At 41.6% G+C, this 15,491-nt stretch overlaps 1 protein-coding gene across 2 annotated transcripts in view; it reads right to left on the bottom strand.

Moving 5' to 3' along the window:
• JAK2 (Janus kinase 2) overlaps nucleotides 1-2,700 on the bottom strand; it is an 89,600-nt gene extending 86,900 nt beyond the window's left edge. For both annotated transcript variants that reach the window (XM_083354522.1, XM_083354523.1), the window contains exon 1: nucleotides 2,399-2,700. The gene's annotated coding sequence lies outside the window, so the exon portion shown is untranslated. The remainder of the gene's footprint in view (nucleotides 1-2,398) is intronic.
• Nucleotides 2,701-15,491: the final 12,791 nt, after the last annotated feature.

The following is a 15,491-nucleotide window of genomic DNA, read 5'->3' on the forward strand; positions in this document are numbered from 1 at the left end:
ATACATGTACTGATTGTAATACCAATCATGTGACTGAGGAACACTATGAAGGTCATAAATGTTCCTAAATTCCCTGTAAAGTTGAAGGTCATAAATAAGAATTACCTGTAATCGGATATGGGACTGAGTGTTTCTGTGAACTTAGGTCTCTCTTGTCTTCTGATGACCTTTCTTCTTTGATCCTTAGAGGTTTCCTTCTTATGTTTCTCTTCAAGGGAACTTTTTGAGAAGGTTATTGACTTTGCATAAATGCCTCATCTTTAGGTTAAGGTTGATCTTTAGCAGGCATTTGTATGTATGACTATGTAAATATATATGTATATGTATGCATACATATGCATATGTATGTAAATATGTATATCTTTAAAGTCCTAAACTGTGTTTGATACAGATATGAAAAAATATGTCCATCTAAATACTTTACATTGCTTCCTATAGACAAAGCAACACCGCTCAATATTACAGTGCCATCTCTAGAAAAAAACCTAATTTAGCTATAGCTTGGAGTCACATTCTTCTCTAGATAAACTCTAAGTATCCAGGATGTAACACAACTATTTATTTAAATCCCAGATCATTCCATAATCATGTTAAAGTCAAGAAGATATAAAACTTTTTTTTGGTTTCCTTATTTTTTCAAGAGCAATGTCACTGATTTATTCTGTAATCCATATCATATATATGTTGTACTGATAGGCTTATGAAGGATAGCAACTTACAACATAGTGGAGAGCCAATCTGATAACAATGAATCTGGTTCATCTGCTAGGTAAGACTGCTACTTCTATGTCCTTCCCAACTTAAAATCATACATGCAGACCTGTGGAAAGAAGATATTTTCTTTCCCCACAGCTATAAACAGGCCTGAGGGGGTTGTTTCCTTATCAGAGACTTTTCTTATTTTTAATTTTTTAAAAATACGGAGAGTTACACAACAGAGTATTCATTACACACATTGCTGTTTGTGAAGCAACAGTTCCTCTGTAGATTTATAATGCTTTAAAAAAAAGCTATTATTAAATCCTCAACATTATAATTTGTGATCATTCCCCACAAACTACTAATACCTTCCTAGAGTTGCAATTCAACAGTATAAAAAGCACAAAGGGTAGATGAAATCTATCAGATAAGGCAAAAACAAACAGTGATAAACAGCATCAGTTCTCTTAAGTTGGTGCTGCTGAAAATGTCAATTCTGGCTAGATTCTCACCACCTGCAAAGCCAAATTGTGTTTTCATCACTCATGCCAAACAGCAAGGTCCTGTGAGTTGCAGCCAGATTGGCTGCAAACCACAACTTCTTCCAATCATTCTGAGCAAGAAGTTGGCCACCCTTTCTTTCCTTCCCCTACTCAAGAAGCCACAGGAACTTTGTCTTCTTTTGAGAAAAGGACTCATTTCTAGAATTTCAGCTTTATAAGCAGAAAAGAAGGCAGAATCAAGTCACACAAGTGATCCTTGAAAAAGAGAGTCTCCCTAAAGTCTGAGACGGATCACCCCAACGTTCTCAATATTTATAAATGCACGCTAGATCTTAGCAGAGCGTCATTTAAAACGGAATCATCCTTGGGATTAAAAAAAAGAGAAAGAAATACGAAAGAGAAGAAAGAGTAAGAGGCCTCTTCTAACCGCAGCCCAGTTCATCTCGCCTAAGGCTGTTGACAGCCTCAAATAAGAAAATGGTCGGCTTTTTTTAAAAGGCGGAAGAAAAGGGACACCCCGGAGCTTCTCTCAAATTCAACCCCAGCTTATTCTGACACATTGGAGACCGTCTTTCGCTTTCGTTTCTATCAGAGGCGAGGGGGATTTTTGAGGGGTAGGCGGAGAAATGAATTAAAAAACAAACACAAGCTGATGTCTCTCCCTTAGAATAAAAAATGCCAACAGCAATGACCGGCAAGTTCCCCGCCCTTTTTTCTCTCCTCGTTTTCCTTTATAAAACAAACAAACAAACAAACATACACACATACACACACACACACACGATTATTACGCGGTTAGGTTAATAAAACCTCGGAGAGCACCAAAAACTCCGGAGCTCAACCTTGGAGTCTCTCTCCAATTGAGGGAGGGGAAAAAAAAACCCCAATATAACAACCCAAACTTTTGCCTTTTGCAAAACTGGCATCTCTAGAGCAGCGTTTTCCAACCTTAGGAACTTGAAGATGCGTGGACTTCAACTCCCAGAATTCCCCAGCCAGCTATGCTGGCTGGGGAATTCTGGTTGTTGAAGTCCACGCATCTTCAAGTTCCTAAGGTTGGGAAACGCTGCTCTAGAGGAAGGAGCAGTCTCCGAGCGCGCCCGTCCCGCTCCTGCAACTGCAACTGTGGGCGAGTCCCCCCACAGTTAAAATCAGATAAAACCAAACTAAAACGGGCGCCCGGGAAGTTAACTCACCCGGGGTTGGTGTCGGCGGAGGCTTCCACCAAGCTTCTCTCAGCTCTGGCCGCCGGGGAGGAGGAAGAGAGGAGCTGGAGCTGGAGCTGTTGCTGCTCTTTCTCGCGCGCCTGCTGCAACTGTCGAGCTCGGCCTTCAGCGGGGATTGCAGGCTCGGTCTCTTTCGCTCGCTCGCTCGTCGTGTCCGCCTTTCCTGCTCCTGGTCTTCCGGAGGGAGGGGGAAAAAAATGTACAGCCACAGCCACCGCTTCCGCACAGAGGTCCAAGCCGAGCGGGAAGCTGCTGCTGCTGCTGCTGCTGCTGCTGCTGCTGCTGCTACTGCTGCCGCCGCCGCCGCGCGCGCGCGCGCCGGACCTGCCTTCTAGGTGCACGAGCTACTGTCGCCAAGGAGCGGAGAGCCCCGGCAGGCTCCTCCCTCGGGAGGAGGAGCTAAATGCCCGGTTTCAGAAGTGGCTTCAGCTCCCAAAGGAGAGGAAGCGCGCGCGCGGGGGGAGGGGGGGTTTGGTCGAGATCGGAAGAAGGGCTGATTCTTATAAATCTTTAAGGAGGGGGAGCCGTTTTAAATAGGTCAAATATTGCAAATCGCCCTAAACGGACAGAGCAATGCAGACTCAGTCACGGGCTCCCTCGCCCCGTTTTCCTAGCTTCGCAAAACACGGAACTGTACAAGAACTAATGAGCCTGTCATCCCGGGTGTTGCAAAATGCCTTGTTTAGGTGTGTAAGGATAATAATAATAATACTAATAAATAATAATAATAATAATAATAATAATAATAATAATTATTATTATTATTATTATTATTATTATTATTATTATTATTATTATTATTATTATTTGGAAGGGACCTTAGAGGTCATCTAGTCCAGACATGTCAAATACAAGGCCCGGGGGCCAGATCCGGCCCGCAAAGTGGTTTCATGTGGCCCTCGAAGCCATCCTGGAAACAGGGAACGTCCCGCACTGCCTTGGCCCTGGCCCAGAGGCCCTCCTTCTGTCAGGCACCCTCAGATCTGTCCCACTCCTGCCCAGGCCCCCATAGGCACCCTTGATGCGAACGATGTAGAGTTGGCCATGCCCACCCAGTAGGCCATAAGCACTTTAGCCACGCCTACCCAGTAGGCCACACCTACCCGGCCCCCTGAGGGCAACTGCAATGCTGATGCGGCCCTCAATGAAATTGAGTTTGACATCCCTGATCTAGTCCAACCCCCTGCTCAGGCAGGAAACCCTATACCAGGGGTAGGCAACCTTGGCTCTTTTGTGACTCATGGACTTCAACTCCCAGAATTCCTGAGTCAGCTGACTCAGGAATTCTGGGAGTTGAAGTCCATGAGTCATAAAAGAGCCGAGGTTGCCTACCGCTGCCCTATACCATTTCAGGCAAATGGCTGTCCAGTCACTTCTTAAAAACTTCCAGTGTTGGAGCATTCACCACTTCTGGAGGCAGATTGTTCCACTGGTTAATTGTTCTAACTGTCAGGAAGTTTCTCCTTAGTTCTAGGTTGCTTCTCTCCTTGACTGGTTTCCATCCGTTGCTTCTTGTCCTGCTTTCAGGTGCTTTGGAGAATAGCTTGACTCCCTCTGCTTTGTGGCAGCCTCTGAGATATTGGAACACTGCTATCATGTCACCCCTCACCCTTCTCTTCATTAAACTACACATACCCAATTCCAGCAACCGTTCCCTATATGTTTTAGCCTCCAGTCCCCCAATCAACTTTGTTGCCCTTCTCTGTACCCTTTCTAGAGTCTCAGCGTCTTTTTTACATCGTGGTGACCAAAACTGGATGCAGTATTCCAGGTGTGGCCTTACCAAAGCATTGTAAAGTGGTATTAGTACTTCACATGATCTTGATTCTATCCCTCTGTCAATGCAGCCTAGCACTTTGTTGGCTTTTTTGGCAGCTGCAGCACACTGCTGGCTCATATTGAAGTGATTGCCTACTAGGACTCTGAGATCCCTCTCACAGTTACTACTATTGAGCAAGGTACCACCTATACTATACCTATGCATTTGATTTTTCCTGCCTAAATGTAGAACCTTACTTTTTTCACCATTGAATTTCATTTTGTTAGATAGCGCCCAGTGTTCGAGTCTGTCCAGATCCTTCTGTATTTTAAGCCTATCTTCTGGAGTGTTGGCTATTCCTGCCAGCTTGGTGTCGTCTGCAAATTTGATGAGTTCCCCATCTATCCCCTCATCCAAATCGTTGATGAAGATGTTGAAGAGCACTGGGCCCAGAACAGAGCCCTGGGGCACCCCACTACATACTTCCTTCCATGTAGATGCAGTTCCATTGAGGACCACACGCTGAGTACGGCCTGTCAGCCAGCTACGAATCCATCTGGTGGTGATGCTATCTAACCCACATTTTTCTATCTTATCAAGTAGTAGGTTGTGATCTACTTTATCAAATGCCTTACTGAAGTCCAGGTAAATTATATCTACAGCATTCCTCTGGTCCACTAATTTTGTCACTTGGTCAAAGAATGTAATAAGATTTGTCTCGCATGATCTGTTTTTGACAAACCCATGTTGACTTTTAGTGATGACTTTGTTTGCATCAAGGTGTTCGCTGATTTGTTGTTTGATTATCTTTTCCAGAATCTTCCCAGGTATTGAGGTCAGGCTGATAGGTCTGTAGTTTCCTGGATCTATTTTTTTCCCTTTTTTGAAGATGGGAACTACATCAGCTCTCTTCCAGTCCTCTGGTAGTTCCCCAGTGCTCCAGGATCTTTGAAAAATATAGTTCAGTGGTTCTGAGATCATGTCTGCCAGTTCCTTGAGAACTTTGGGGTGTAATACGTCTGGTCCTGGTGATTTGAACTCATCTAGGCTGGACAGGTGTTCACTTACCATTTTCTTGCCTATCTTAACTTGCGTTTCTATTGTTTTTTATGGCACTGGTTTTGGTAGGTTGGACTGTTTTTTCCCTTTGTGTAAAGACAGATGCAAAAAACGAGTTAAATAGTTCTGCTTTCTCCCTGTTGCTTGTCACCTTCTTGCCACTTTCCCCCACTAATGGACCAATCATTTCCTTAACTTTTGTTGTTTTTTATATGTTGAAAGAAGCTTTTTTTTGTTATTTTTGACTTTGGTCGCAAGCCTTAGTTCATTTTGAGCCTTAGCTTCCCTCACTTCTTCTTTGCAGGCACGGGCTATTTGCTGATATTCTGACTTAGTGATGTGGCCTACAGCACCCGGTATTCCCAGGCGGTCTCCCATCCAAGTACTAACCAGGCCTGACCCTGCTTAGCTTCCGAGATCAGACGGGATCAGGCGTGTTCAGGGTAGTATGGCTGTAGATAACTTCCCTAAAGAGAATTGGATTTGGTAATTTGAGGCTAGCACAGAGGAATTGCTGTACTAAAAGAATCGGATATGCAACTAAATGTGTAAATTGATAATTTATATCCTGTCAGATTCCGAGCATGACAGTGATAAATACATGATTTATTGGTTGTCCTAGACCAGGGGTGTCAAACTGCCGGCCCACGGGCTGGAGTGTCACGGAGAAACCGCGCCCATCCCATTTTCGGCAATGGGAAAAGGTTCTGATACGTCGCGCGACGTCATGTGACGTCGCAAGTTTGACATGCCTGTCCTAAACCTAGTCAAACTAATGGTCAATGAACAACATGGGAAAACAGGCATTTTGGAATCAAACTAAATTTTTTAAAAGCCATTTGCTTTTTCTAGTCTAGTCTAGTCTAGACAAAAAGGCCTTATACTGGAGTAAAAAATGGGCCAAGTCTCCATGATGTATGCTGGAAATACAGACGGAAAGTTGAAACTCAGAATCAGCTCATGTTGGTGAAAGATATTTAGGATACTTCCCAGACCAGGAATACTGGATAGGGAGGATATGACTAATAACAAACAAAGAGTATAATTGATCAATGGAGCAGCTTGCCTGCGAGTTGTGGGTGTTCCATCACTGAAAATTAAAACAAATAAAGAATGGACAAACATTTAACCAGGATGGTATAAGGCAGGCATGTCAAACTCGCGACGTCACATGATGTTGCGCGACGTTTCTGAACTTTTTCCCATTGCCGAAAATGGGATGGGCGCAGTTTCTCCGTGACGCTCCGGCCCGCGGGCCGGCAGTTTGACACCCCTGGTATAAGGTCTCTTGCTTCGAGCATGGACTAAAATATTTCCAAGGTCCCTTCCAATCCTGATTCTATGTTCTCTAACTTCTGCTACAAAGCCAAGGAAGATTCTCCAGGCCTCTATTTAACTACAGTAAAAAAATAATCTTGTTCTTCTAAAAACAGCAGAACGCTGAAGAAACAGAGAAACAACTTGCTATCCTAAGCTGGGAAGATGTAGAAAGTACTATTTCCCCAATAGAAAAGAAAAAACTCTGGAATTATCTCCAAAGTTCAAGTAGGTCCAAGAAAAAGAAGCTTAAGGACTTCACTTTAGGATTCTGATTAACTTTAAGAAAAAGTAAATGTTTTAGACAGAAGCTGTATTAATTTTATTTTTAGTCTGGAGGTGCTTAAATCCAATCTTTTATATCTTCATGTAAGTTCAGTGATTGAGACCATCAGGGTATGAGCTCAGCCCTGCTTGCCAGGATACTAAGAACAATAAAGAGGATTTCTTTACATATGTTCAGTGTTAATGAAAAATTACCAATATTCCTCATGCTTGATGAAAAAAAGACAGTTACTTAATTCTTAGCGTTCTCCCCAAAAGAGATAACCTTGAAATTCATAGAAACATGATGAGGAAACCCCTATTTACTTGTGTTTAAATGTTCAAAGTCAAGATGAATTGCATACCAAGGATATTGTCAGCCTTCCCAGGTAAATCAGACAGGAAGCAGGACTAGATGAGCTAATTCTACCTTTTTTTAAAGGCTACATTAACAGAATCTTCCAAGTCTGGAAGGACAAATTTCCCCCCATCACTTTTAACTGCTTTATCCATTAGGCGGGTTTCTATATCTGACCATTAAACCATTGAGGGCTCCTGCCTCTCTTGTTTCCTAGACAGCATCTCTTCCTTTCTTTGCCCAAGGTCATCCACTCATTCTTATCACAGATACAAAAACTGCATCCAATCCTTTATAATGTTTTCTATGACACTGGAGACAGAGAGCTGTGTTAGTCAATGGATGAATGAATGAATGAATGAATGAAACTTTACTGTCAAAGTACAACCATGTATACATTGAGATTGGATGAGCCTCCCTCCGTGGCCCCCCCCACAACTCACAGTGACAACAAACCCACCATCTTGTTACATCATGTGAGCTAATTGCACAACACACCGGCCTCGCAAGTCAATCATACATAAAGTTATTTCCTGTTCAAGAGCCTGACATCCCACGGATAGAAGCTGTTCTTCAGCCTGTTGGTATGGCTGGCTATACTCCTGTATCTCCCACCCGATGGTAGGAGAGTAAAGAGGTACCAAAGAAGTCTGGTGGCAACTTTTGTAGAAAAATTTTATTGAAAGACATAACATTCATTAGTTAGAAAAACAAGTAAATTAACAGAAATATTTTGACCACATCACAGGAAAAAAACCACCCCACTTTATTTTGTGATGATTAGTGTCCCACTTGAAGTATGGCATGCAGTCGTGGGCACCAAATTTTAGTACTTAGAGAAAGTGGAACAGAAAAGGCAGTAAGAATGATCAGTGGACTAGAAACTGAATCCCATGAACAGATAGGAGCTGGTCGTGTTTAGCCTTCAAAGAGAGGTTTGAATGACACTGTTCAAGAACCAGAAAAGATGTCACATAGAACTTCCTATTATTGAAACAGCAGGACGTGAAATAATGGATTTAAGTTACAGAAAGGCACATTCTAATTAAACTTTATAAAAAATGTCCCTGTTACATGAGCAGTTTGTCAGTGGAACCAGTTGCCAAGAGAACTTGCTTCAGCCGATGAGTTAAAGTGAGAAATAGACAATCATCCGCTGAGATGCTTTAATTTGGATTTTTGCACTGAATACTGGATATGGCTTGATGGCTTAAATAGACTTCTATGATTCCATGCAACAACAAAAATAATCTTGACTAATTTTTTTTCCAGGAACAAATCCACAAATTGAGTTTTTCTAACAAAAAATAATGACTAATCATTCTTAAATTTATTGTGAAGTGTGGAGGAGAAACCAATTCTTTCCTGGCCTGAAATGAGAAAAGTTTACACAACATTCCCCCAAGTGTAATGTACAAAATGTTCCAGCACATATCTTACTTTGTCACAAGTTTTGAAAACCATGTTGCTTCAACATCTTTGAAACATCTGTATCAGCCTGAGATTTCATGCATCGTGTCTCTCAAAGCTGTACCTTTTCTAGCCCTTGTTTATTAACAGATGTTTTCTTTTACTTGGAACATAATGGAAAGGTACAGTACTCGGATGTCTTCTGTTTGCATTCAGTGTAGTATAAAATTCAAGGTAAGCTTCAATAGAAGGAAAATAAGATGTTCTGAGCAGATGGATGTTGTTGGCAAGGGAATTAAGTTGTGTTTCCCTTGCAGGTTAAATCAGATGCATTCAGAAGGAAATCACTATGTGTACCATTAGTGCCAGGGAAATTGTACCAACTCTATTGAGGTACAGTTAAAATACATTTTCTTTGTACACTTAAAAAACTGGGTTAAATATCAGCACAATATACATATTAAATGTGCTGAGATAGGACAGAAATGAACATTGGGGAGGGGTTAACTACAACATAGCACAAGCCAATTATCAAGGAAAGAATTTTTCCTGTTTTCCTTATTATAAAGACATGGACTTTTTGTGCCCTCCCATTCTTTGTTTTACTATAAATTTCTGCAATATGTTGCAATGTGGCATTTCTAAAAGAAAATGTTAATTACAATACAATATTGAGAGCTAAATAGAAATGAAATAGTATGCTGTAGCCTAAAATATATGGGTCTTGCACAGGTACAGAAGAGGCTCCAGGATATATGGGAAGAAGTAAAAATGACTATGGAGATTCTCAGATTCTCCAGGTCACAGTTGTCCCAAAGATGCTTTTTCACAAGATAACTGGACTTTGTTTTTCTTTGAAGACGTTTCGCTTCTCATCCAAGAAGCTTCTTCAGCTCTGACTGGATGGTGGGCAATGGAAGGATTTATACTCCTTGCAGACAGCTGGCCATTTGCATTCTTTTAGAGGTTAAGGCCAACTGGAGTTTTATCTGTGTCATCAGGGTCACTTGAGTAGTGCAAATGGGTGTGGAGTCTTCTTGGAACTGCTGAAAGGACTGAGGCGTAGACTGGAGATAGATGATGTCGTATCTTCCCCTCTCTGTTGAGAGTGGGCTGTTCAGTTTTGACATAGATGGCCTCTTTGACCCCTCTTTCAAACCAGCAGTCCTCTCTGTCCAAAATGTGGACTTAAGTAAGTAAACAAAAACCACCAAATCCAGGAATTACAAGGTTTGAAGTTTTCTCACCCTTCCTGAAGAATTTATCATCTGAGTCAGCTCAGCATTGGAATGGAAGGAACTGCTTACATTGCAACATAATTTTATTTACTTATTAAATTTATATGTTGCCGATTTCACTAACCAAAGCAACTCTGGGCAGTTTTATCATCTAAGATACTCCTTGGATTGGCCCATCCCTTAGCACATTACAGGGGTAGGCAACTACAGATAGTCCTTGACTTATGACTACAATTGAGCACAAAGTTTCCATTGGTAAGCAAGACAATTAAGTCAGTTGTGCCCCATGTTAGAAGGTCTCAAAAGGTGATCACATGAGCCCTCAGCACTGCAGCCATCATAAATACATGCCAGCTGCCAAGCATCCACATTCTGATCATGTGAACATGGGGATGCTACAAGGAACATGTGAAAAATGGTCATTAGTCACTTTTTCCAGTGCCATTGTGGCTTTGAATGGTCACTAAATAAATAGTTGTAAGTCAAGGACTTACAGCAACTTTACCACCTGTCGACCTCAACTCCCAGAATTTCTGAGCCAGTCATGCTGCAGGTCATTCAAAGATACAATGATACTGAAAAACTGACTTACAGCAAGTCCTCACACTTACAAATGTTGCCGCATCCCGACAGTCATAGGATAAAAATTCACACACTTGACACGTGGCATGCATTTATGGTGGTTGCAGCATCCCAGCCTCACATAATCGCCATTTGCAACCTTCCCAGCCCGTATTTCACAACCAAAGTTAATGGGGGAAGCTGTATTTACCTATCGACTGCATAATGCACATAACACTTAAATGCAAAAAGCTTCTACTTTTTTGATGGGCATAAGGGCCCAGGCCCATTGCCAACAGTCTGAAAAGTTAACCTTTGTCTAAGGTTGGATTCACGCAATACAAAAATCTAAAATTAAACAACTCACTTTAGGGCTAAGCACAGCGAGAGATGGTGCATTGTTTATTCCTCTGGCTATTAAAGCAGTTGCTCCATATTCAGCAAAGGGAACAGTGACCAGGAAAAAGAAGTCAAGTATCGGAGCTTGAGACATGTAAGATTAGATCCCTGTTGGTTTAGCCTCAACTGAAACAGAAAGGTTGTGGCTATCTACCATACTGAAGCCAGCCAACCACCACTTTTTAGCCTAGCGTATTGTAGAAACCCAGCCCTCGGTGGCAGTTTTAGGGTTCGGTATGTCATGCAAGGGGATGCGGTGGCTCAGTGGGTTAGGACACTGAGCTTGTCGATAAGAAGGTCGGCAGTTTGGCGGGTCGAATCCCGAGTGCCGCGTAGCAGAGTGAGCGCCTGTTACTCGTCCCAGCTTCTGCCAATCTAGCAGTTCGAAAGCACATAAAAATGCAAGTAGAAAAATAGGGACCACTACGGTGGGAAGGTAACAGCGTTCCGTGTGCCTTTGGCATCTAGTCATGCCGGCCACATGACCACGGAGACGTCCTCAGACAAGCGCTGGCTCTTCGGCTTTTGAAACGGGGATGAGCACCGCCCCCCTAGAGTTGGAAATGACTAGCACGCATGTGCGGGGGAACCTTTACCTTTATGTCATGCAAGGCAAGAAAACTGGGTTGAGTAAATAAAATTAAGTTAACCATAAGTGAGGACATCATGTGAATCCAGCCAAATATTTAAAAGTGCCTCATTCTTTGTTTGAATCTCAGCCAACCAACAGCTTCGTTCTAAATAGTTATGCAAAATAACTTTTGTGATGTAGCAGCTGAAGTGTTAGATTAGTTCTGTGGAGAGCCGGGTTCAGGTCTTCTTTCAGTTGTAAAAATACACCAAAAACCTTTGGCCCAAACGAGCCCTCTCAGCCAGGTTTACTCACAGAATAAAGTTAGGAGAGATCTTCATGAGAGGCACTTGAGCTTTTGGAGAAAAGATGGGACATAAATCTAACAATATCAGCATCCACAGGGAAAGTAAAAAAAGACAAGAAGGTAGACATGATAATGCAGCCAGATAGTGCCTCTTTGTATGCACATAATTCCATTGTCTAATAAATAAATAAATTGGGAGGAACAAACTGATAAATTAGGAGGAACAAACAGAATTACAAGATATAGCTTGACCATGAAGCAATTTATTAGATTTTTAGTCTGCCTTTATTATTTTATAAGTAACTCAAGGCAGCAAGCATACCTACTCCTTCCTCCTTCTATTTTCTTCACAGCAACAACCCAGCGGGTTGGGCTGAGAATGACTGGCCCAATGTTGCTCAGCTGGCTTTCATCCCTAAGATGGGACTAGAACTCATAACTCATTGGTTTCTAGGCCAAAACCTTAACCATTGCATTAGGTATCATACTAGGGTGTGTATACATGTGCCATTCAGGGTTTATCCTAACCTCACAAGCACTAGTAACACCTAGCCAAACTTGAGTAAATCTGAAGGGAAAAAAGAGATCACACTTGATGAATACTTGGGTAAGAGATCTGGAAAATCTGAATGCTGCTGGCTAGACCAATGAAATTCAATGGTGAAAAAAGTAAGTTTCTACATTTAGGCAAGAAAAACCAAATATACAGGTATAGTATAGGGGGTACCTTGCTCAATAGTAGTAACTGTGAGAGGGATCTCGGAGTCCTAGTGAACAATCACTTAAATATGAGCCAGCAGTGTGCTGCAGCTGCAAAAAAGCCAACACAGTGCTAGGCTGCATTAACAGAGGGATAGAATCAAGATCTCGTGAAGTATTAATACCACTTTACAATGCCTTGGTAAGGCCACACTTGGAATACTGCATCCAGTTTTGGTCACCAGGATGTAAAAAAGATGTTGAGACTCTGGAAAGAGTACAGAGAAGAGCAACAAAGATGATTAGGGGACTGGAGGCTAAAACATGTAAGGAATGGCTGCTGGAATTGGGTATGTCTAGTTTAATGAAGAGAAGGACTAGGGGTGATATGATAGCAGTGTTCCAATATCTCAGGGGCTGCCACAAACAAGAGGGAGTCAAGCTATTCTCCAAAGCACCTGAAAGCAGGACAAGAAGCAACGGATGGAAACTAATCAAGGAGAGAAGCAACCTAGCACTAAGGAGAAACTTCCTGACATTTAGAACAATTAACCAGTGGAACAACCTGCCTCAAGAAGCTGTGAATGCTCCAACACTGGAAGTTTTTAAGAAGAGACTGGACAGCCATTTGCCTGAAATGGTATAGGGTTTCCTGCCAGAGCAGGGGGTTGGACTGGATGACCTCCAAGGTACCTTCTAACTTTACTATTATGATTATGATTAGACTGGCAAAAGTTGAAAAAAACACCAAAGAAGATGGCAGTAGTGAACCATTTCTGTATTATTGGCAGGGAAAAAAATCACTACAATTCCATGTAGTCCTGGAAATCAAACTTAATCCAAGGAAGACAAACCTTTTCAGATCTATGTCACCAGTGGCCACTCTGATCATTAATCTTTAAGCTCAAGATCTATCTCCTTTGGCTTAAATGATAAGATAGTTCAGCGCTTTACTACATTCTTAATGGCACCACTGTCCTTCCGGATTAATTCTCCTGTTATTCTCTTTCATTTAGAGGGCTGCAGGAACTCTCCCCACTCAATGGCTATTCTAAGTGGCTCTCACTATTGCTTTGGGTTGTACTGTGTCAACATTTTATATTGCTTTTTTTCTTAATTTCACTTGTGAAATTATTTTTTTAATTGAAAAAAGAAACAAGTTCATGGTATTAATAGTGTATGCTCTACTTGCACTTAGTTTATTGTATATATTTAAATGAATATTAAAAAGCATTTCCCTCTTCATTTCAAATCAATCTAGGTATTATACTTAGAGCTATTGTGATGTTTAGCGTGAGGGTGGTTTAAGCAAGGTAAAATTAGCCTGATGAAAGTATTATTCTTCACCATATATATGCTAATTTATCTTGTCTCAATCATTTCTGGTTAAACTGGATTATAAATGAGTGAACCTGTACATTTCTGCAGAATCAGCACATACAATACGTCAATTTTGTATCACCTCGAATTGTCTTGCTAAAATAAACTGCCTTGTGTCACCAGCAGACACCAGAAAGTGGATTAAAACAGACTCAGGAATTGTTCCAAGACTACTGAGAAGACAGAAAGAAAGATTTGTTCCGTTTCTCTAGTTTCTAACGGGTGCATTTGAAAGCCCCTCATGTACAGGGAGTCTTCAGATTAGCAATAGCACTTAGACTTATATACCGCTTCACAGTGCTTTACAGCCTTCTCTAAGTGGTTTACAGCAGAGTTTTTCAACCTTTTCAGATTGTACCACTTTTAGGACATGACAATATCCGAGTATCACCAGTGCTTAGCAAGTTGTCAAAAATTTGATGACTAAAAAAAAAAGGGGGGGGGATTTTGGGTTTTACTGATTAGATTCATTTGTTGTTATAGAAATGGCTAGTTTATAATATTATGGAAAAGTAAAAAGTTGAGGGTCAATGTTAATGTATCCTTCTACTGCAACAGAGAAAGTCTTCTTTTTCCCTTCTCCCCCTCACTTTTCCCCTCTTTTTCCTCCCCACTGGGTCCTACTATTTGCTTTTCTACTTTTGTATTTTATTCTATAATCTAATAAAATATTATAAACTGCAGAGAAAAAGGAAAAAAGTACCAGTTTTAATTTTTTTGGTGGCTGTTCCTTTGCTGAATCACTTTCCCTTTGCACTGACAAATATATGATGAATTTATCCATGTTTATTAATATGCACCACTACCAGCTAACTCAGGAGTCTTTAAACTTGGCACTTTTAAGACTTGTGGACTTCAACTCCCAGAATTCCTCAGCCATCATGGCTGGATGAGGAATTCTGGGAGTTGAAGTCCACAGGTCTTAAAGTTGCTAAGTTTGTAGACCCCTGAGCTAGCTGGTCGGCCCTTCTTAGCTCTCCTTCCACAGTATAGTAAGAATGCACCCCCCCAATCCCTTCCCTGTACCCTTAAAGATACAGGAATCGAGTGCAAGCCAGGAGAGGTTCACAAAATAAAGAAACACATAAATTCTGCTTGCTGTTTTTTTCTTTAAGCTGCCTTAGGTCTGTCACAATGTTGCAATTCGAGACTGAAATGCTCCAGCAATTGCGAAAAGCTTTAGCCTTAAATTAAGCCTTTTTTACCTTCAAAGAAAATTTTCTAAAAGCCATATACAGACTCAAGATAAGGGGGTAAAACTAATTACATTTGTTTAAAGGGATTAAACCTACAGAAGTCAACACATTGGACTCATTGCTAGCCTAAAATTCAGACTAAAATATTCCAATAACCAAAGCATACAAAAGAGCCTCTGAATTACAAAACAGTAAAAACTGTACAAAAATCATTATGGTAGCTGATCCAGAACTAAATAAACCCACCTCCTTTCCGACATGCTGGCTTTTCATTTCATCAGCACTGATTGCATTCTCCTGGTTAGAGAAAACCAATCAGGGGACCTTTTCTTCCAGCAACAGCTGCTGCTTCTTCTCTGTCCCTGTTTCCTCCCTGCCGGCTGACCTCTTTTGTTGTTGTCTTTTTTCCCCCTTTCCCGCCCAAACCACCTCCTCTTATAGCCTCTCCTCTCCTCCTCCCCCCTTTTTCTTCAGTTCACCTCCAGTTCCGCGCTGCTTCTGGACCGCCATTCAGCTGGAGTCAATTATCTGGAGCCCTGTCGGCT

This window comes from Vipera ursinii, assembly GCF_947247035.1.
Source record: "Vipera ursinii genome assembly, chromosome: 2".
In the NCBI taxonomy this organism is placed as follows: domain Eukaryota; kingdom Metazoa; phylum Chordata; class Lepidosauria; order Squamata; family Viperidae; genus Vipera; species Vipera ursinii.